This window comes from Drosophila virilis, chromosome 2 (genome assembly GCF_030788295.1).
Source record: "Drosophila virilis strain 15010-1051.87 chromosome 2, Dvir_AGI_RSII-ME, whole genome shotgun sequence".
NCBI lineage: Eukaryota > Metazoa > Arthropoda > Insecta > Diptera > Drosophilidae > Drosophila > Drosophila virilis.
Genome location: NC_091544.1, coordinates 17897451 through 17921028, shown reverse-complemented (window position 1 = coordinate 17921028; position 23578 = coordinate 17897451). Strand labels below are relative to the sequence as shown.

Below are 23578 nucleotides of genomic sequence, written 5' to 3'. Positions count from 1 at the left end.
AAGTGAAAAATTAAACAAAATATTTAATATTTTTATTTACTCCAGTTTAAATTTGTTTTGATTTCGTTTACCGCGCGTTTAATGCGTCGACTCCACAAACGTCAAGCACGGCTGGCGTCGCGTCGCTGTCGCTGTTGCTGTCTGCGTCGCAGTCGCAGTCGCTGGCAATAATTTAACCGTTAGTCGAGTTCAGTTTTTTGGCGGCTTTCAAGTGCGGTGCAACGTTACGGAACAACGTGGTGCGTAACGTAACAGAACATCAGACGGCACAAACTACTTGATGTAAATATTGCGTTATTTCTAAGAAGGCCAGAAATATTAAAATCGGAATACAATTTAGGCACGGGTATACTAGTCAAAACAAAACCAGACAAAAGTGAATCTTGGAGTAAAGTGAAGGTGAATTATAATGATTAATATATAATATAATAGCATAAGCTCAGCCTACACGTGGCCTGGCATGAGCAGGTGTGTGTGTGTGTGTGTGTGTCGGTTGTTGTATGCGTGTGGCAAGAAAAAAACTTTATTAAATTTGGCCCCATAGGGCGCTTTAATCAAGTAAAAGTAAAAGTAAAAGCAATTTGGTTTAACTCTGCATTGTTATTGTTTTTGTTTTAGTGAAATTAACTATTTTTATGAACTCACACACGATACATATATATATATACAGACGACTTTGCGTGCTTTGTTGAGGATTTTATTTGATGCCCTTCCCTCCTACTCGGAGTGCGCACGGCGCAAGGCCTCGTCTGGTGGCGGTCGCGTTTTTAGAGGTTTTTAACCCAGAATTATGTACGTGAGATTGTAACCTACTTTGAAGCGTCTACCACGTGGCGTATGCGCCTTATTTTAATTAAATCTTGAAATAACTAGGATGGCAACTGCTGCAGTCGGCCAGAATGTATAATTATGCTTAACTGAAATAACTCAAGTATTCGTTTCCTAAATGTAAAATACTCGAGTTCTTTTCGCAATGTTAGCAGAAATACTCGTATCTGAGGCGCAACGAGTGCTTCGTAGGCACCAGAAAACGACATCAAGTGGCCAAGATTAAAGCGTTGCAGATCAAGTGAGCATTCGTATTCTTGTTTACTTGTCATTTTCGTATTTTCCCATAAATCAATAGGACATTGTCTTCAAGCTATTGCTCTATTGCTTTCTGTTGTTACAGAGATATGAATAATTCTATTGCAGACACTGTAAAAAGTCTGTTAGCCAAAAAATGTTTTTAAATTATAAAAGATAAATGTATGAAATTTAAGTGAGCTTTTTCTACATTTGGGTTTGCAGTGTGCATTTCCAAAATGTTAGGATAGAAAATGGTTTGCGTGCAAAACATTTGTTAATATTGTATTAAATCAGAAAACTATAACTTTTCACTCGAGTAAACATTGTTGCATTCGGCGCCTAACGTGGACCTACAACTATTTGCACTTTATGCAAATACAAGGAAATTTGAGGATTTATTATTAATTCTTAGTTTAAGTATGTAAGGAAGGGCCTTGCGTTTTTGATAAGCAAATTTAAGTTTCCAGCAATTATTGTACTTATCAAAATGCTAATTGCCAAGCGTCGTTTTGTCATTCTTGCACTCTGCCTACCTGTCCGCCTGTCCGGATACATTTGGCATATTTAATTATGTGGCAATTCATCAGCAAGTTTTGTGTGTGTTTTGTCTTTAATTTGCAGATCCCTTAGCAGTATTAATGGCACCCGCATAAAGGCAGCTCCACAAACGAAAGCCAGGAGTTACGATAATAATAAAACAGTAGAGAACAATATAAATAAAAAGGGGGAAAACAAAACGCCGGCCTGAAAGGCACAAAACATAACCAACTAAGGCAGTCATAGTCACATAAATGGAATGACAATGAAAGCAGACACAGTTGTTGCCTTTCGCACACATGTGAGGCAAGGTGTACACACGGCATACTGGCATACACTCATACACACGACGCACAAGCTAAGGGCAGCCTGCGGCTGCGGCCCCTCAGAAAAAGGACAAGGCAACTGAGGCGGTCGCAAATGTTGCCACAAATGTCATGTGTTCGGACTGCAACTAAACATTACGTATACGCCCCACATTATGTTAGCTTCATGCCTCACATTGCGTATACGTAAAGTTGGTACAAGAATATTACCCACAGTCACGTAGCAAAGCAAATGCTGCCTCACCGTTTTAGTGTGTGTGCGTGACTTGCTGTGTGTGTGTGTATTTATGTGTGTGTGTAGGTCGCTTATCAGCCATCATAATAATTGTTGGGGCAATTCCCTGGCACTAAACGCACGATACACGAATGCATGAAGCAGCGGGTACGAACATACAAATATCCCTATGTATGTTGGAGTGTGTATTTCTATGTACGTATATAAATATATATATATATATATATAAATATATATATGGGTATGTGTGTGTGTGTGTGTGCATACATGCATAAACACGCGACCATTTGGTCAGCCGGCCACATTAACAATGGCCAGTTGGAATGTTGCCCGAGGCGCTCAGTGCGAGGCATAATTACACACGCATTTGGTGGTCATAAAAAGAACATTTGTGCAGATGTTTAATGCAGAAACAGGAAAAAAAAAGAGGGAGAATACACTAGCAAAGAGTGCTCGACTTGGAATTATCCTTTAGACAGCTCTATGGAGTAACATGAATATTAAACACAAACAAAATATATCAAGAATTTGTCTCAAAGCAAACATATTTTTATTTGCTTACTGATAACTAGATTACTCTTATAAAGTAGCACATGCCTTCCATTGCTGGTAACACAATTTCCGTTTAATCTCTTTTTTTAACATTTTATTACAGGGTATAAAAAAGTATGTGGCATAATAAAAGCTCAACAGTTGTACGTGTAACAAACGAAATTTAATATTTTTGTGTACCTTAAACTTTGTTATTCCACCTGGCATGCTCTACTCCACTTTATGCTCTTGTACTTTCATCAGGATTTTTAGTAGTTGAAACAAAAGAAAAAATCATTTCTGGCACACTATTATTTAAGGAGGTTCATATAGCCGTCTACCTCAAAACTTTGCTTGTTTTGGCGCAACTTGTGCAATTAGATGTACACAATTCCAGCGCTGTACACAGTTTGATGCCTTGGGGGAATCAATGAAATTTTACCAAAGAGCTGTTTGACATACATGGGAAACAACAACGAAAGCATATATAATATTGGAACCTTTAAGAAACTTTAACTGAAAAATTCTCTTTTTTTTTTCGTGTTGGCCTAAAACTCATGCATTTAATAAAAAAAAAAACAAGTTTTTATCATAAATCATGATACTTAAAGGAGTTTCCTATTGTGAAAATTATGACAAACGTTTCCAACTTCTAGGCCTAAGCCACAAGCCACAGTTTACATAGCACTTAAGCACAATCTGTCGAGAATTGTGCTGGCTATGGCTTCATGGCAATCAATAATGATTTATGCTTTAATAAATTTGTTACTCACTTAAATTTTACACATTGCATGGCTTTTAAATGAAATTATTTGCATGGCTGTCAGAGACTGCCGGGGCGTGTAGCTAAAGTAGGGCAGAGCTCCATATAATACGACAGCCGGAGGAAACTTGGAACCTCATTTGTTATATATCGCTATTGCGTTATTTGCGCTTTTTTATGCACGCAACGGTAGCATTTTATGGCCAAGCAACGCTACAGCAACATCCTTTGACAGTCGGCTGTCCGCCCGGACAGCTCTCTCTTCGGCTATTTGAACAGGCAACCAGCCCCCGGCGCTCAAACAGTAGCCGGTAACAGAATAGAAGTGGATCCAATTGCAGCTTAAATGTGGACTCGCCCGGGGGACAACGGCTTTGAGCTGTCGACTCGGATATGGCGACGGGTTTAAAGCATACTTAAAGCCCACAACGACGGCATTAAATAACCAAGGAATGGACAATAAATGTGTGTCAAAATGGGAAGCCCAGATAACTGCGGCATGTCGAGGCATAAACATCCTTGCTGTCATAATGTAAAATGATGGAATATAGTCAAAAGATCTTTTATCAAGGACTTTAAGTAATATTATGAAATATAATGCATTTTAGATTTCAAGGATCTTTAGACATTATTTTGGCGACATTCGCAGTTCTCCTTCGATAAAACTTCTAATTGAATCAGACATTCAGGCAGCTGCCCCTCAAATTTCAGGGTTCGACTCCCAAGTTAGTCTATGGATATGGTACAATTTAAAAAGGATTAAAGATTAATTAAAAAAGTAGGTGTTTCGATATGAGGTTCGAAAAAACTTCGAGCTTGCCATATAGTTTTGCCATATAGTTTTACTCTGGTTGGGTCCTTAGATAACTAAGCTGGATGGATTGATTTACCCTAAATGTTTTATATTTTGAGTAAATTCATATTTGAAACCAAATATATATAAGATATTACTTATTTTAAAATACATATATGATTATATAAAGATATTTCTGATGCATGTCAGCAACTGTATAAGAATATGTAAGAACAAATTATTTTGAAATTAACTTAAATCGCTAAAAACGCTTAAGGCTTAATCAGAATATAATTATTTCTAAAATCATCACCGACACGATAAAGATATTTAATATGCTACTTTTCAAAGCTAATTTTTCTCTTGACAATTTTCGTGTGTAGCAGCTAAGAAGGAAGGTGAAGGAAGTATAATAGTCTTAAAAGTAATTTTACTGTAAGTAAAACATTTAAGAGTTCGATCATTTTTATCAGCACCCAAAAAGTCTATTAGAAGAAGCCTTTAATCTTTTAATTATATTGAATTCAAATGTACAATCTGCGCTGATTCAATGTGTGTCTGTACTACCTTCAGCAAATGTAAAAAAAATGGGCATAACTTTTTAAGCATGTTAAATGAAGCCGTATTACTTTTCACTGGCCTGCATACCACATACAAGTCCGTTTAACTGGCTGGCTGCCTAAGCAGATGCTTTCTTGTCAATCATCGGTCAATCGGCTGCCATGTTATTGGAAAAGCAAACACGATCCATGTCCATCGCTCATACCGCTATGAAAACAAACGCTGCTGTGGCAATAATATTTGCAAAAGGCCAAATCAAATATGTATAGAGTAAACACTCTGCAGGCGAAACGATGGGACGCCATTCGGATGAGCCCAGCGGTCACCCAATCAATTCTATAAAAATGTTTTCACTATACCCTCTACGCAATGAGCTGGTTGAAAAATGGTATATCTATGCTTAAAAGCAGAATAGAGAGTAGCAAATAACTACTGAAGTAATTGCATCATTCATCATAATTATAATTTTGAGCTGATTGCGTATATTCAAGCTGTTTATATGTCTGTAACTTCAGTAACTACTTGGAGTAAGAGATGTTTATAAGCTTTACTGTCAAGGGTATCTTCATGTCTAACACATTTGTTCGCAATATTCATACTTTTTATTTTGGATAGCTGCGGTTGCCATAGATTTAATACTTCAACTGATTTTCATTTTACAGGAAATAATATTAAATGAATATGTGATATTGATGTACCTCTGTCTATATGCGCGCCAATTTATTCTGTTCATATTTATATTCATTATTTGATGCAAATAGAAAGCTTGGGATTAGAAAATATGAGATTCTATGTAACGCACTGCTCTTTTGCTTAATATTTTGGCCGCAACTTCTTGCAGTAATCATGCGTTATGTGAGTCTTGGGTTATTGTTTTGTTGCATTGATTAGCTTCATGTGCAGTGGTAGGCTATTAATTATGTAATGCAACTAAAGATATGAAACATTTTTCATTGTCTGCTGACCTTTTGACATTGCACATGCTGCCTTATAATTGATGTGAGATATTATCTCAATAACTTCACCTTTGATAGAAGGAAATGAACAAGCTGTAATTAAGTTGACAAAGCTGCTTGTCTCACCTCTTCTCCGTCTCAAATGCCTCAATTCTATTTGCAAATTAGCCCCTAACTACACTAACTGCTAGACGACTTGGCTGTATCCTTGGCCGCCTGGCACCGCTAACTCACAGGAAACAGCATTCAACGCCAATTGACGGAAACGGAAGCCAGCCAACGCCATACGACGCCCCCCTCCCCTACACACACACTCACAACAGTTCTCGCCTCTGCCTTTTGATTGTCTTCTGTTCTTTGACCAAATGAAGTTTACCTTTTGTGCATTGTATGGCTGCTATTGGCCGACTTACTGTTGTAGTTCTTTCTAAGGCTCATAAATATATAAAACGTTGTTAGTCTCTCTCGCATCCTGACTGCCAGCTCGGTAGTTGTCCCCGTTGTCATTGTCCTCTTTTAACGACTGTCAATGTGCTTGTTAGTTGCGGCCTCAGTGGAATAGTCCCTCTTGAATGTGTGCCTGGACTTATTTAATTTTGTGGCTGCCTTTACGGCCAGGCAATGGACGAGCTGCCGTGTCAATGCATATAACAGAGCAGAAAATTTGCCTACGTGTAAAAATGGAAATGTGTTTGCTTCATTTCCAGGCAAAACTAAAAGCCAACTCAATTAGATGCAGATTCTATTCAACATTTGAAAACTTTAATGCTCATATTAATAAGATTTTGTCTTTTTTGCTTGGAAGTGCCCATCCGTTTGACATGGGAAGCAACTTGGCCTGACCCGTGGCTCTCACTACAAGTGGATAATGAAAAAATTAAAATAAATAAAACCTCGGAAACTCTAGTTCCAAGCAATCCTCTCATTAATTTCGTAATCTGCTTGTTGGCGATTCAGGTCTATGCCGAGTGCGAGCTTATTTACAGTCTGAGGATTCTTATTGGGGTTTCTCATTAGCTGCAGGTTTAGATTTTCTAAGCACCTGCAGGAAAAATGCGACCTATCATAACTTGGTTCATGTGCATGTTAGTTAGTACAAGAAGGAATTTAATAAGGAAGAACTTCAAGTTAGTAAATCTTTAAGTGCACGCTTCTTTGAAACATTCAAAAGACAATTCACTTTCTTTGTTTGCCGCCAATGCTGAAACTGAATGATTTATTATGATTTTGGCTTTGACAATGATAATCTGCGCATAAGGAGGCTTTTGCTTGAATTCGATCTGCTCGCCTGTAGTTGAAGTCCCGTGATTAAGCACATCGCAAACCCGATATTATCGGCACAGTCATCACTCCCTCTCCCTCCCAGTCCCTCAGAGAACAGCTGACAAGGGTCACAGTGGCAGAGGCGACAAAAAGTCAATACAATGGCAACAAGCAAATTCGGGCCGAAAGTTTAGACAAAGGTCTCCCTGCCCAACGACCCATGTGGCCTTTTCAACAGCCGCGTGTGTCACTGTGTCTTAATGGCCTGGAAGTAAATGCCACATAGCGTCCATTTTGCTGCTCAGTTTCAAATTTCAATCAAACTTGCAAAGTTTTTCTTGCTCTTTTTTAATAGTCCCCATGCTTGCCATGCCAGAATTTTAGTTTCTGTCAAATTAACTTTAAATAAATTTAACATAAACAAGCAAAAAGAGCAGCTCAGCTAGATGACAAACTTATTGTGGAAATGGCCAATTATTAAATTTATATTGTCTCAAAAACTTTTAGCCAGAAGAAACTTTTACTTTTACCAATTTAGAAACCGACTTTGTTACATACTTTTTTTTTTTGAGTTAGCTTAAAATTTTCAAATATTTTCCTAGTCCAGCCCGACACCTTTAATTTGCTCTGCTGGTCACGCGTTGTCATTGAGAGAAAAATAAATTTCATGCATAGCACACACTCACACACGGGCACACTCTCGCACACAATTACACGTGGACGCACACATAAAAGGGCCAAATGCATTTGCATAACTGCAACTTTAAGTGGAAATTTTGTTGTCTCTGGAAAATGGGTAAACCGTGAATTGCATTTGCAATTTACAGCTGCGATTTGCAGTTAGTTGGCACCGTACGTGGGCATGTGTGTGTAATTGTTCTGATACCCTCACGTAGAGAAGAGTGTTCAAATAACGAGGCAACAGTAGAAAATGTGACACTAGTTCAGAGTTATTCAGTCTGTTATTCAGTTTCGCAATTCCATTGTTTAATTAAAATGCATCAAATGTTTGCTCAATTACTTGTAATTTGTTTGAATTATGACAAAGTAAGCAAAAAGCTGCAATGCAAATTAAAATAATTTTCAGAGTCGACATTTTATGTTTATCTGAACATTGTGAATTGTGAAACAAAAAAAAAACATTTATGTAATTCAATTAAAGCTTTCCAATGGAATTATTTCCAAGAGAATGATTTTTTTAAGGTTGTTATGGAAACGGAAACATACAAGCTAAAAATATTATATATAACTTAATATAATGCCTCTCTCTCATAGTTAACCTCTTTTTGTTTCTCTTTGAAAGCCAATTAACTGTCTCCTGCTTACTTCTGACTGCTTCTATCTTTATTTATGAGCCGTGCTCTGTGGGCCTTTAACGGAAAACGTTTAATGGTCGCACACTCTAAAAATGTAGAAAGCTCACGCAAGCAACTCCTTTCTGCCCAAATGGCAGGAGATTTATGCCAGCGTCATCACGTCGACCTAACTTATTTTTCGCCTGTGTGTGAATGTACATGTGGGACCTTTTTTTGAACCGGCTTATTGCCATGCTTACCATTAGTTAAGCACTTAAGCCAATTTTGTCAATCATTGTGGCTCTGAATTGGGTCTCCAAATGCCAGATGCCAATTTGAATACGCTTCATATGCGGTTCGTGGCCATTAAATCAGCATAATCCCCAATTGGACACTTTCCTGCCGAGCGTGAACTATTTGTGTGGGTGTCAACAGGAATGCAGCCAGCAGGTAACCGCTGCAGGCAACCGCCAAGCCACCAGCAATGCAACTGCAGCACAGATAGGCGGCATTTGTGGATCCCTCGAGGCTCGCACTCCATTCTCTCTGCTGTCTGCTCTTCGGCTGTGGCCGTAAATCAACAATGCGACATGTGGGAAGTTGGTTGTTGAATCCGCGTTTGCGGCCTCAAAACATTCCAATTATGGCCTGGCCACGTTCACCCGTAGCCAGTGCGATAGTCCAATTTTGCTGCTTGCTGCACTAATTGATATGCAAAATGTTGTCAAGGAAACCATGGGGGCTTATCTATGGTCAGACAAATTATTGTAGCGTAATTTAATAGTTAGTGAATGTGGAGATGATTGGAAATTGGATTCGGTTAGACAATAATTTGCAGACAACTCAGTGTTAGTTGGTGATCTATCCATTTAGTCGACATCAATTTGAAGTAAGTGCTTCTCTCCGACTTCACCTTACGCAAACTGCTACACTTTGTTTTTTATTCTCCTTTGATGGGGATTACAAACGCATTGAAGCTTGGCCAGTACCCATTTGCACTTAGGACTCGCTTAAGAATCCTTCGCTCATCTTGGCACAGTTACACTCAAAAGGAAGGGGGCAGGATAAGAAAGGCTAAGACTGCACTCAATAGTTTGTGTGGGGCAGGGGAGGTTGGAAGATATGGTATAAGCAGCTCAGGACATTTGTCAGCTGCTTAAACTATATGCAAAACAGACAAGACATATTCTCCTCTACCCTCCATCCCCATTAGACTGCAGCTGCTAGCTAAGCTAATTAAGGACCTAATGATGTGACAAACTGGCTGCACGTTGGGGCATCTAATCTTTTGCCATTGACACCAACAGCTATGAGTGTGTGCTTGTCAGTGTCTATGTGAGTGTGTGTGTCGGTTGTCAGCTGTTCCATGTTCGATTACACTCGACCGCAATACGCCAACTGACAAAGCAGCAACTACAAAAGCCACCCCTCTCAGCTATGAGTGCGTTTGCCACTCAATGAGACACGGTGAATGCCAATTCCTGAATCCCCGTGAATCTTCGTCCACTTCTCTGCCTCAGGCTCTGATGCTCACACGGTTCAATGGCCAACGAGCTTGCTCACTTTTCGTTGGGTGAACTACAAAGCTGTTTCCCAGGAAATTTCAGGCTCATAATTTCAATTCTAGGACAGTCGAGACAGGCAAACAGCAAAACAAAGGTAACTCAACGTTTGGGTGCCTCCTCCTTCCCATCCTCTTGCTTCCTGGTCAGCTCACATTTCATCTAATTGTGTGGGTATCCTTCTGCTGCTCCAGTCCGATGCTCAGCTAAATTAATGAATTGGCTTCACTTTACAGTTTTATCGTGTTGTTAACAACGTAAATGGGTGGAGAATTGATGGAAGGGAGGGGTATACTCAAGCGTCGTGCCCGGCACGCTAAGATGTTCGGAATGGATTGGCCGGCTCCAGGTTTCGCTTACGTGCTCCTAGCTGCGGTTTGCAGCTAATTGACAAAATACCCGAAAGGGGGTAGCTCTAAGCATGAATGCGAAAGGGAACGAAAATGGGAATGAGCATGAAAGAGGATTGAGCTTGGGGGTTTCTTCTAATTAATTAAATTATGCTTGCAAATTTTTTACAGTTCTTTAAACGGGGTATTCCATGGGAGTTTTTCATTACCTTTAAGTGTGTTTTTTATGCAGGAAAATGGGAAAATGTCCTTGCACAGTCTGCAGAGTCCAAAAATCAAATTTTAAACAACAAGAATACTTGCATCGCCTAAGGTAAATTACTTGTGACTAAATGGTAAATAGTTGGTGAAAGGGGTAAGATACACATGTTAGAATTGGAGGAGAATTTAATTTTAATATTTTACTTGAGCGATCTATGAAGTATTTTTACCCATCAATATTTTTCGCTTCCAAATCTCGTCTTCATACAAAGTGCGTACAACTTGACTTGCACTAACAACAACAGCTCAAACACCAATTGCAAGATTCGCAGCAATCTAAATTTTTAAACAATTCCATGAATAACAAAACAGCAATCAACACATACAAAGTGCCACGCCCTCAGCGACCCCCAGAAGCAAACTTGTCTATTAAATTCTTCTGTATTTTCTCTCTGTGTGAAAAGTTCCCCAAAGAAACTCAATTTAAAGTTGAGCCTCTGAGGCTGTGGCCACATGACCAAATGACAGATTGAGGAGCTCAGCCCAGATGGCTGCTTATGGTTGTGCGGGTGTGTGTACGTGGTCCGCAAAGGTTTTCACCTGACAAGTTGCCCAGAGCAATTGTTGCTTAACATTTCCTCAATAATGCAAGAAGTTGGAAGCAGAATTAAAATGAAAATTGTTAAGAGTAGATAAGATAAAGTGAATACCAAGAGAGGACACAAATAGATACAGAAAGTAGCCCAAAAAGGCAATTAATTTGATGTAGTCAGCTCATCAGAGACCACAAGAGGACTCACTGGGGGTACAAAATGGCGGCACGAAAACTTAAGCTAATTAGTGCTCTTAAGTGTATGTATGTGAGTGTGTGTTAGCGTGTGCGGAAGAAAATTAACATTTCACACATAACTTTAGGAAATTATGTTGAAGCACTTAAGTGCGTGTCAAAGGCTCAACGAAAAGGTCCCCTAACTGAGGCGCAATTTGTGGCTGTGGCTTTGGATGAGAATTGAGGATGCGGATGCGGTTGTTTCTTTGTGTGTATTCTTGTTTGTGTTTATCCTTGTGTCTCCTGTCACTTGATGCCACCTGCTGAGCCTCGTCTCCACTTTCATCATGCAAATATTTACACTTTATGGAAATCTTTTCCACAGCCTTTCCCTTCGCATCGCTCTGGGTATATGTTGAGCTGTGACGGGGCTTTGTCTTTGGCGTGTCGAGTGTTTGATTTGCACATCTAATTATGTTAATCGCCTCACGTGTGTTTCTCAGCATAAATGTTGAGCTTTAAAATTATGGCAAGGCATTTGAAGTGGAAGTGCGATAATACACACTTGATATATAGGGGGCGAGAAAGCAAAGTGGAGAGAGCTGGTTGGAGTTGGTTGGTAATATTATACATGTACATTTTAGGAGTATACAATAATAAATATCACGACGGAAATGCAGATACAAAAACATGTGATAGCCACCCATCCATCGTACCCTCAAGGAATATCTAGAATACAACAACTTCATGAAATTTAATACGAGAACAGAACCTTGCATTGTGTTGGCAGCGAATTTAATGGAAGCCTTTCTCTATTTTAGTGTATCAGAATGTAGCCCGCTGTAAGCCGGATAGCAAGGGAAAACATTTTCAATATATGCTGTGGCTGTACATTTAAGCAGCATTTTATAACATGCAGCAGCTACAACGTTGCACAGAGTCGATGAAGTGGAGAGGTGGCTCAGAATTAGATTATGTAGCCAAGGCAACAACAGTTTTAGTTCCTTTGGGCAGTATATAAAGATAAAATATCTAAACCGCCTCTTATACAGAGCTGTCAGATTTCAAATGCATAGCTATGCAAATATATTTATTGGATTGCAGTTAATGTACATAATCTATATGCTCACGCAATAATTATGATCAGGCATGCGTTGCGTATACGTAATGTGTGCTGTCCGCAAACAAGGTCTTTCTCCCGGGCTTACGACGACTGCGACACTCGTTCGTCTCGAGGCGCAATGCGCCAATAATTTCTCATTATTTTTTCAGGAAGCTGCATTCGAAAAGGTAGAACCGAAGCAAACGCATCTGTCAGTTTGTTTTATCCTTGGATGTACTCCTCTTTAAAGATTAGTCTGTGCTTGCCATGACTTATATTACCCGCCCCTTTTTGGCCAATACTAAACCTGGCTGATATTGGCCATGGGGCTGTCGGGTTGTCTACCGTGGTTGCTCATCAAACAAAGTGCATTTTGTCGTTATGCATGAGACAAGCAAATAAAAACAACAACAGCAACCACTGCAACACAAATGGAAAAGCAAACTGCAGCAGTTCAATTTTTCTTGTCATTCTGCGCTTTTCCCGTTTTCCCACCGCATATTTCTTTTAATTTGAACCAGCGAAGCGACAACCAACCATTTTTTCTCATTTTACTTTTTCAAATTCTTTTAACTTATTTACAAAGTGCGCAAAACGCCGCAAAGTATGCAGCGGGAGAAGCGACTGGAGAAGCAACTGTTAAAAGTTGTAAGCCCTGCGCCGAACTTTAAATGCTCTATGGAGTTTGAGGAGAGGGAAAGTTTAATGAAGTGGGAGAGGTGCCTTCTCAATACTTTTCATGCTACGAAGAAACTTTAGCCCAGTCTTCGAGTCATGTAATTTCTATTTCTCTATTTGCTGCACAGAAACTACAGAGAGAAATAGAAAGGGAGAGAGAGAGAGAAAGAGCCAGCGAGAAAGAGAGAGAGAGAGAGAGAAAGAGGGAAGAGAGAGAAAGATAGAGATAGAGAGCGAGAGAGAGCGAGGTGAGAAAAGGAACTCGAAATAGTGCTATGCATGTGGATAAAGTTTCTGTGCCTTTGTGCAAATATTTTGCACGGAAATTGCATTTGCGGTGCGGTTGGCAACAGTCAGAGTAGCTGCAACAATTACAGCAACAAAAGGAAGGATGTTGATGACGATGGCGTGATAATTAAAATCGAGAGAATGTCGTGCAATAGAGTTGCGAATGCAATGCGGCGTATTAAATGTGGCAGCACCATGGGGAACTGTGCCAAATTGCAATGAATGAAAAATGGGCTGTGGGAGTGGCTTCAAAAATGAACAAACAGATGCCATTGGGAGGTATTTGAGTGAAGTCTGATGCTTTGATTAAAGATGGAATAATTATATTATTCCAAGCTGTCAAGCTCCCAATACATTCTGAAAATTAAATGTTAATAACCATTTTCTAATAGTATCACCGACAGATGGAGGTGCTTTAATTGTCCGTCCGGCCAGATATGCCCCTTTTCAAATTGCTAAATTTGTCAGTGACGCTACCAGAGCCTACAGCTAAGAAGAAGGGTGTACGTAGAGAAAATAGGGTTCTTGAGTAAAATTAAAAATAATCTTAATTTACTATATTATTTAATAAAAACGGAAAAAGAAAAAAATATATATAAAATATATAACATATATAAAAAATAAAAATAATAATGAAAAGGAACTTAAGCTAGATATATAGAATTTTAGGTAAATAGGATAAAGAGATAGTAATGGGATATGTCCGACCCAGTGGGGGAAAATTTATAGCCTCTCCGGCTAGCTATGCCCCTGCTCGAAGCTGGGAACGATCAGTGAGTTACCGAATATATCTTGAAAGCAACGATTTTATTAGGGGAAGAGAAAGTTCGGTAAAGTAAACGTGATACAAACTTTTATAATGTTTACACACCACGCGAGAAGAATTGTAATCTTTTGTGGCTGGTGGTATGAACAAGGGGCGATAATTCCTAGTCTATACGGAACAGAGAATCGCCCTGACAGACAAGAAGAATCCATATCGCCAACAATCAACTTATGTAGGAAGACCACACCGTGAATTGTTCTACGGTTGGTTAACGACGGAAGATTAAGAAGAAGCAAGCCGCTGAAATAGGATGGTAACAAAAAATTGGAGTCCCAATTTAAGCCTCGTAAAGCAAAAAGAAATTGCTTCTGAGCAGATTCAATACAATCCTGGCTTTTCGTATATTGCGGAGACCAGATCAGAATCATTGCTAACAGCAGGAATAGCTTAAAGACAATTCAATTATTGTTAATGTTAAATGTATGAATTATTAACGCGCACTTGCTGAAATAATGAACTCTATAAAGTTTTACCCTCAAAATAAAATATTTTAAGAAGTGGCAGTAAAGAAATTCAATGAAATTATAAAATGTTTGAAGGAGAACGAACAGTTGCTGCCACCTAACGGAAAGTTTTCTTAAACAAGCGAGCCACGCAACTAGCCAAAGTTTTTCAATAAGCGGCAATGCCAAAAACAAGGCTCAACATGTGTTCCAGACCTGGCCACAGTCAGGGCGTAACAGAGGAGCCGTCGATGGGAGGGCAAGAACTATTCAACTGTATAAATCTGATGAACCAAGCGAAAGCTATGTGAAACACAAGGAGGGAAGGAGGCGGTCCATGAGCAGTACCACGAGAAATATGGAAGCCAAGGCCAGGGGCATTATAATTTATGATAAACCAATAAAATTAATTGAAATACATTAAAGGCAGGTGGCTACAGCAAATGCCAGTCACACATCTGGCCATCTATGTGTGTGTGCGTATGTGAGGGTACAACGAACCCATTACGAGCTCCTTCATCGATTGCTGTGAAGTAAATCGAACTGAAGGCAAAAAAATATTAAAGTAATGGCACGCAATAAAAGGCGAGGCATAAAAAACGACACGGTAATGTCAAAGTTGAGGCACAGCCCTCAAGGAATTCTGATTGTGGCTGCTGCTGTGTGAAAGGTATGAACAAATAAAAAAACACTTTAAATAAAACATTGCGGAAAGAAGTGTCAGGAGTTGAAGTCGGAATTTAGCGTGAAAATGCGGAAGGAGATATGACTAAGAGATTGCTACTTGGAGACTGTTGTTGGATGCACGAGAAGATGCCCACAGACTTTGATTTCCGTGATTGTGTCAGCGATGAGAAAAGATTTCCCATATGGTTTACCTTTCAGTGGTGTACGCTGCGTATACGTAATCTTGGTGAAAACAGGGATAAAGTGACAAATTGTACACGTATTTCACATTTCTTTGAGTGGTTTGTAACATGTCCAATTTACACATATAATGGACTGTTTTTATGTGTCCCTATGGATCTTATGTACTTTGAGAGCCGTATTTAGGAGGAAGGCCAATGGACAATTCCTTTATTTGTTGTGCTTATTTTAAAGCACGAAGCTTGTGCTTCACTAATCTCAGCTTGCTATAAATCTCTCATAAAAGTTAACTTTACCAAACATCTCTCAACATCTTCATAAACCTATCTGCATCCAGTTGCCAGCAGTTTATCTCCTAGCAGCACTAAGAAGCATTTAAACCTGTTAGGCCACATCTTCTTGGCCACAAAAAGTTTTAAGCGTAAAATTTCACAGCTTTAGATTTCACAGGATTTCAGGCTCTGTGTGAATAACGCTTTATATTTTGCGCTTGACGAAACAGCTTTATTTAATTTTACACGTTTTTTAACTTAATTTTATTTCAAAATATATTCAATTTGAGTTTAAACAACATAAATTATTAATTCAGTATAAATTCTTTGTGAATTATTTACATTATTTTCTCACACAAAACGCAAATTCAACCGCTATGCGATCAATTTGAAGCTGATAACAAAATATTTTTGCCACATCATCAAAAATGTAGCAAATTAATAAATTTCATTAAATTTCAATTTGCTGCTCTTTTGTGGGTTGCGACGAGCGATAGTAACAACAACCTGGCAAGAGTAATATTTATTATGTATCTGCTTTACATAGCAGCAGAAACCGTAAAAATAACAAAGGACAACAACAAAAACATCAGCGACAACATCACAATATTTATATTTCATTATATGTGGCAGCAAGAGAAAATGCAGGGATGGGTAAGCGGGTTGGCCCGTTCCGCGAAAATGGGACAACAATGACTATAATCATAATAACAGCAACAATGGACCGAGGCGTCGTTAGCAGCCGTGTGGGACGTTACCACGGGGTGTATGATTGACACTTTCACATGCTGATGGTCAGTGCCCTCTTTGATCGGGAGACACCCTGTCAAACGGACTCGTATGTCATGGGCTTGTATGCATATGCGCCCGAAATCACACTTTATGTGGTCCCTCCAGTATGCGAGGTCAGCGCTCCAGTTCAAGTCACTGACGTCTGCCACGAAGCTGATGCTGCCTGTCCTCATCCCCAGACACTGTATATCAACCTGGGCAGGAGCTGCAATGAGAGTCTGCCGTGTTTTGCTGACTCTGCTCTTTGAAGCATGCTGCCTGGCCTGTCCAGGAAAACAACAACAACCATGACAGAAGCATGTGGTTTTATTTGGCAACCAAACAGAAGTTCCAAATTGCGCAGGGAAAACAGTGTGGAAAAAGGGGGGATTAGAGGAAGATGTGCACAAAATGGGAGCGTAGAGCGTATGGCAACAAAATTTAAGCCACAACTCAAACAACGTTTTTTGGTTGGAGCCATTCGAAGTTGGATTTAAAGGCTACAGTAACATACTGGGGGATTTACGTCGTTCAGTTGAGAACTAAAATCGGAAATCTGATGAATCCGTAGAAGGATTGGCACAAAAGAGTGCAATAACTGAATGAAAACAATTAGGATTAGCAATTTAAATAAATGTTCCGTACTAAGTCTAAGAGATAACCAATTAGCATGGGTTGCATTCCACTTAAGTAGGAAAGAAAAGTAAGATATACAAAGATTATTTGCTTTATGTAATCAGATCAAACGCAGCTGTCAGATAAAAGCAGAATTTGTTATCCTTTTTAATAACCAACAAAATTCTGAAAGGATGAAAATGTTCTAAGCCACAAGCTAACAGAAGCAAAATTCAAACCAATTTGCTGATTAACAAATAACAAAGTTTAAGTCGACAGTGGACGACTTACAATTACCCTGTGTATGCTAAGTAGCCATAATAGGCTAAGTAGCCTTTTCGCTCTTTGAAAACTTCATGAGTAAGAAAAAATTTTAAATAACTTATAAAAGATTAGAGCAAAATAAGTACTGGAAATACTATTTTGTATATGTTGTCACTGGTTGAAAGAAAATGTGGTACTGAAACCCAATACAATAAAAATAAAACCACGTTTGCAACGTGCCATGTAGCTCCAGTCTGGTTGGAGTAACTTGTGATACAGCTCCTATAGAGTCACAATCGATGAGGCTACGTTTATATATGGCTGTAGCTAATTTATTTAACTCGGATTTATAATTTCCACGCGAAATAAGACTTTTTATACTTGCTTTTTGTTGCTAGCTGTTCGTTTCATAAGCCACGTTGGAAAGCAAAACGAAGTTTGGTTTAAAATATCAAGTATACGCTCCGCATGCTGTTAGCCGCGTCTGAGGCTGGCACATAAATAAAAACTCATAAATATTTGTATGCGACCTTTTTATTATCCCCAGGCAGTATATTTGCATATAATAGCGCATTTTATTAACTGTGTTAAATATTAGGCTGCGTGTTCTGGAAATCTTTTGGTAGTAGTTTGAATTATTATTGAGAGCGGGAATTAAGAAAGTCTCATGTCATTGACCAATCAAATGGAAATAAACAATTATTGAGAATTATTTTTATTAGAAATTCGCAGAACCCAAATGCACAAAATCCTCCAACCAATTACCAGCAACATCAGCCAAGTGAAAAATACAAAAAATTCTTGCTCCGAGTTGAGATACATCAAATATGCATTCACCAGGAAGACTCCTGCGGATATACAACACTTTTTTTGGGGCTGTAGGGAGAAATGTTGCAGCTTCTTCTGCCCGCTGTTGGTTGTGTCGTTGGTTTCCCTGCCGCTCGTTGGCTTCTTCCTGCTGCTGGTGTAAATTGAATGCAAATTAAATGGAACTTTCCTGCTTACATTTATTGAATACGCATTGCTGTACACACCAGGAGGGGACCCAGGCAGGCTGCAGCTGGAAAATTGTATATTTGTCACATAATTGGGACAGCAGCGGGACATGCCGTCAATTTGTAAAAAACTTTAAAGAAACAATGTGAATCACCGAGCGATAACTTGTAGTGGAAGTGGCTCCTAGAAGGTCTGCAGCGCCCAAAGTTATGCATGCCTCCTGCATCTGACAGGCTGAAATCTGCAAAGTAAACATACATAAGTCCCTGTCATTTGCCACACTTGACTTGTTGTCGTTCAGATGACCCCACCCTGATACACACACACAGTCTCACAAGCAAATAGCATAACTTGTAATTCACTCGCTTCGCTCTGTTTGCTGTATAATGTTTGCCCGGTAGAAGTAGCCACGCCTCGAATCTCTGTTCTGCCGCAATAATAATTTGCAAAATTATATTTACCAAGTAATTGGACTTGCTCGTCTAATGCATATCCCCAGAGTCCCAAGGGTGCCTGTAAAGAAAAACCAAAAAAAGAAGTCATAAAATCTCAAATTATTGAAATGGAAAACTGATTGTCGTGTGGTTTTTGTTTGAATAATAAGTACGCTTTATGAAGGCGCCATAAATCTCCCCATTGGTGGGCCTTGTGGGAAAATGGAATAGGGAAAGTTAAAAACAATTTAAGCAATCATTTTGCATTCTCTTGGAAGTCTTACAAGCTTTCTAAAAATGTATGCCTGACATCTGCACTCTGTAAGGTCTTAAGACTTTATCCGTTTTTCTCATTTTGTCCTTACTTAAATTAATTTCTCCCTTATATGGGATCCCTCTTATTGCATGTTTTTGTTGCTTATTTGTAGCTAAGTAAATATTTACCTGGCGAATTTTTAATTTAGGGCTCATCTGTGTGTATGCGAGTGCTGGGACCACATCACAGGCACAGGGACACGCCCATAAACGCTGACATACCGACCCCTGGACAAGAACAAGGAAATTAAATAAAAACGAAGACGAGTATAGAGTGCAGAGGTTGCTTAAAACCTTTCAATGCTTGGTTTGGTGTTTACACTCGCCTTTTATTAATTTTCACATGCTGAGGCAGAAGTCTGTGTCCCCTTTGAATCCTTTTATCAACAAGGACGGTATGTTGACATTTCTGGATTAAAGCGAACCCAGTTTATGCCTTTGCAATCCATCGGCCCACCTTCTACGAAAATTCAAGGGGCATCAGATTGGTAAGATGACTTTCTCATACCTCATCCTGTTTGAGCGCACCTTTCGTCTGGTATCAGATTATGTGCTTACTATTATGTTGATGCAGTGCCTCGATTTGCATGCAAATATCCGTATCTCCCCCGAAGGAGGCGTGGGTAATTCGCCCAGCAGGTTTGTCAAGGTGAATTCATTGCCATGTAAATAAAGTGAAAAGAAATTCCAGTGCCACAAAAAAATTATTTTCCTCAGCCTTAGGCACTCAACTTATTTATTTATATTTCCTCTAATTTGCGTAAGCAATAGGACATAAGAACAAATTAATTGAGTATTAATAGCACATTTGTGGCATCTGCTTTTCATATTAACTGAACAGCTTTACGGCCTCTCATAAATTAGGTATATAATTAGGTGTCCGTTGACTGTGGAAACTTTGGAAGCAGCTGGGTTAGTCGTCGGTGTAACGAGGAGTCCGAACTGCTTTCAAATATTTCTGGAGAACAATACTAAATACTTTGAATTCTTAGCAATAAGAAAATCATTTCTATTGTTAGAACTTATTCATATTCATCCTAAGTGTATTTATATAATGCCCGATTCAAAAGAAATTGTTTAAGTTGTAATCAAGGGTGAATATTGTTCAAAAGTCAAAACAATGCCAAAACCAAGAAATCAGCATAATCTTTTCTTACAGACAAAAAGTGAACAAAACAATTGAAACAATGGCAGCCCATTAAAAAGCACACAAATTTAAGTAATTATTCAAGACCCAATTCATTAACTTCCAGCAAGGGTTGCGATTTATGTCTCATTCTGCGACACTTCAGCTGAATTAGGTGGTAATAGCAAAGTTGATAGTTAAGGTTTTCGGCTGTTGTTTCTTGGAATTCTAGAAGAATATAAATCCCAAAGCCCCGCAATCTCTTTAAAACTACCAAGAAATGACAAGAGAAATGTGGTCCAAGGAGGCGGACACCCCCTGCTGTCTGCTTGTTTCGTGTATTTGCCTTGTCTTGGCATATCTCAGACCTTAGCACAACCCCTCAACGTGGCTGGCAATATACGAATCAGTACGGAAGCAATTCACACAATGCAAATTTGTGAGTCAAGTTGAGCACTTCCTGTTGTTGTTATTCCTTCTCCTTTGTTCGCATTACAATTTCCTTTCATTTACAGACAAAATAAGAGAAGGCGGTTGGTAATTTCTCATCAGCCCATCTCTCGTTTTGCATATAAGCAAAGTCTATTAAAGATGATTTATATAGAACATATTTCTACCTTGGATGTCGTAGATAAACATTTTACATGCATCCAACAAATCACCACAAACTTTGGCAACAAGCAACAAATTTTTTAAAATAAAATCTCATTGGCTTTTCCATGTTTTACCTTTCAGAACTTTTTGACATTGTTTTACATAATATACCATTCGTAAACAGTGTGGAACACTCCATAATGAGGTCGTTCCGAGCTGCCTCCTTTTCCTTTTTCTTCTTTCATCTCTGCCTTCGCTCACCTGAACCTATGACAGACTCTGAGTCGATTATCCGTCTCTCTCTGCGCTTCTCAGTAGCACGTGGTCAATTGTGAGGGGTTTATCAAAATGGCTCAGAGCCTTAAACTGAACAACTCTGTGAGTCGCCTTATTAATGACAGCAATTTAAGTGCTCATTACTCTTTATCCCCACGAAGCACTTCACACTGTTCCACCTACACAACCACGCCCTGCGGAAATGATGTTGTCACCAAGTCAAATCGCTTTATATCCGCTTCGGGGAAAATGACTTGGACACGGACTTACCATTTGCTCAGCGTGTGCACCTGCTCTGCTTTAGTTTCATATATTTGTTCCCTTTGAACATTTCTTTCACTCTCGACTTTACTCTGCGATGCTCTTAGCAAGTTTCAATTATAAACACTCTGAAATTGGCTTAGTGCACTGCGCTTTATGGTCAGGACGTGCGTGGGATTGGCAACAAACGGAAGCTGGCTGCAATCAGTTGGAGAGAGTTGAGAGCGCCGGCCGGAGGGGATTTCCTGCATTAGATGTCGGGTTAGCGAAAGTTGAAAGTGTGGAGCAATCATGTTGGTTTTTTTTGTGATGCTAGTTGACGTGAAACAAAAGGGATGGTCGGAATCTGTTGAAATTGAACGCTGAAGATATAAATCGATTTCGAAAGTTTGCCTATAACTCTGAATTTTAATCGTTACAGTCAGATATTAAGCTGGTGCAGCTAGGCTATCAGCAAAAATCATCGAATAGTATGATATAATAAGAACAATGAAGATATACTGTAGAAACCTGTCTCTGGGCTCATAACATATTCTTGAAAGAAAAAGAAGCAACCTCCCAATTATAAAATTGAATTTATGGCCAATTAAGATGGCCTCACTGTGGTACCCGCAAAACCAACCCAAGTCATAAAAGCGAATTGAAATAGTTTATGGGCCCATTAAAAGAGTTGGGCGGTGGTCGATCAGGAGCACCAGACCGAAGACAGGTCAAGCGGCAAATGGCAAACAGCAAACGAAAAGGCAAGAAAAAGTAAAACATGCAGAGAGAACAGCATCAGAACCAAAGAAGCCTACAAAAAGTCTGGACAATGCTCATACCCCTAGTTGGTCGTAGTTTACATGCATTGTGGTGGCAGCTGAAAAAAAAAAACGTACATAAAAACAAACAAAAATATACAGCAAGTGCATAAACAAACAATGCAAAAACTGAAACACAACAAATTGTAAAAAAGCTGCAAAAGTTTTGTAATTGGGTAGTGGAAACTGGATGTATATGCTGACGAAGGCTGGCAGACGGACGAAGGGAATGCCAAAATGAATAATTGTTGCAGCTTGTCTATGTTTTGTATCTTGGCTAGAACACCACATGCAAAGCCAAGAACAAACTAGCTGAGCTCCCAACAGCCTAAAAGGACAACAATGCAGACAAACATAGCCTGTGTATGCAAGTGAAATTCTAATTCTAGTTTAAGTGACGATTTCAACCTTTGTTTCCGTCGTCTTTCTACCCTCTAAACCACTTGGGCCATTATTAATTTCTGGTTGAGCAAAATTAATGAGGTCGTCTTTGTCGCAGACAGGGACAGACAGAGGCAGTAGCAGCAGCTTGTTTGTTTGAAGTGGTCTGGTCAAATGAACTTGTTGGAGATTGTCTGGTTAGTTGACCTTATATCAAAGTGAGTCAAATTGACAGCACTATTTATTATGTTGAAATGCATACAACATGAGATACGTCTCTGCATAGAATGCAAAATTGCAATCGAACGGAGGAAAACAGTGGAAATCGGAGACATCATTAGGAATCATAACAAGCTATCAATGGCAGCTAAACAAAGAGTGAGAATTGCATTTGAGCTCGTTTATTTCCTCTATTCAAGAATGGGAAAAGAGAAAACGAGTAATAAAAAAGGGTAAATTGCTTCAATTGGGTCAACCTGGTTCCCAAGGATTGTGAGAAAATCGATAAATGGAAATGGAATTAGGTCATAGATAAGATTCTTTGGCCTCCAGTCATCAAGGAGAGATATATAGAAGCTAAGTATAAAAACTCCCTCTTGTCCAATTTTCATCAAATTCTGACTTATCCTTGCATGTGCAATCCAATCAAAAGGGCTTTCAAAAAAGCTTCTTAAAGAGAAAACGATACAAATTACATAAGCCGCTTGCCAATGTATATGTAGTTTCCATTGAAAATAGGTAAACAACAACTCGAATCACCTACTGCAAACTGAAGTGCAAGCGGGTGAAGTGTCAAAGGGATCAGTTGCGGGTTGGGCTGTGATTGCCAGTCACTCAGCTAGTCGGAGGCTCTTTGTTGTCGCTGGCACGCACAATTAAGCGACTGAAAACAAATCAAACAAAGAGAAAGGCGACGAAAAAGGCAGAAAATTGCAATACAGTTCACACGCACAGGAAGCATACGAGTCAGGGCTATGTATACGTAATTTCCGAAGACCCTTTTTCATCCACCCTTTTACCCAACCATGCTTTGTGGGCTGCTCTATCTAAACAAGGTGG

At 39.2% G+C, this 23578-nt stretch overlaps 1 protein-coding gene across 11 annotated transcripts in view; it reads left to right on the top strand.

The window, feature by feature from the left end:
* The first annotated feature begins 228 nt into the window (after positions 1–228).
* LOC6630996 (uncharacterized) overlaps positions 229–23578 on the top strand; it is a 63156-nt gene continuing 39806 nt past the window's right edge. For all 11 annotated transcript variants that reach the window (XM_032434645.2, XM_070206893.1, XM_015171976.3 and 8 more), the window contains exon 1: positions 229–399. The gene's annotated coding sequence lies outside the window, so the exon portion shown is untranslated. The remainder of the gene's footprint in view (positions 400–23578) is intronic.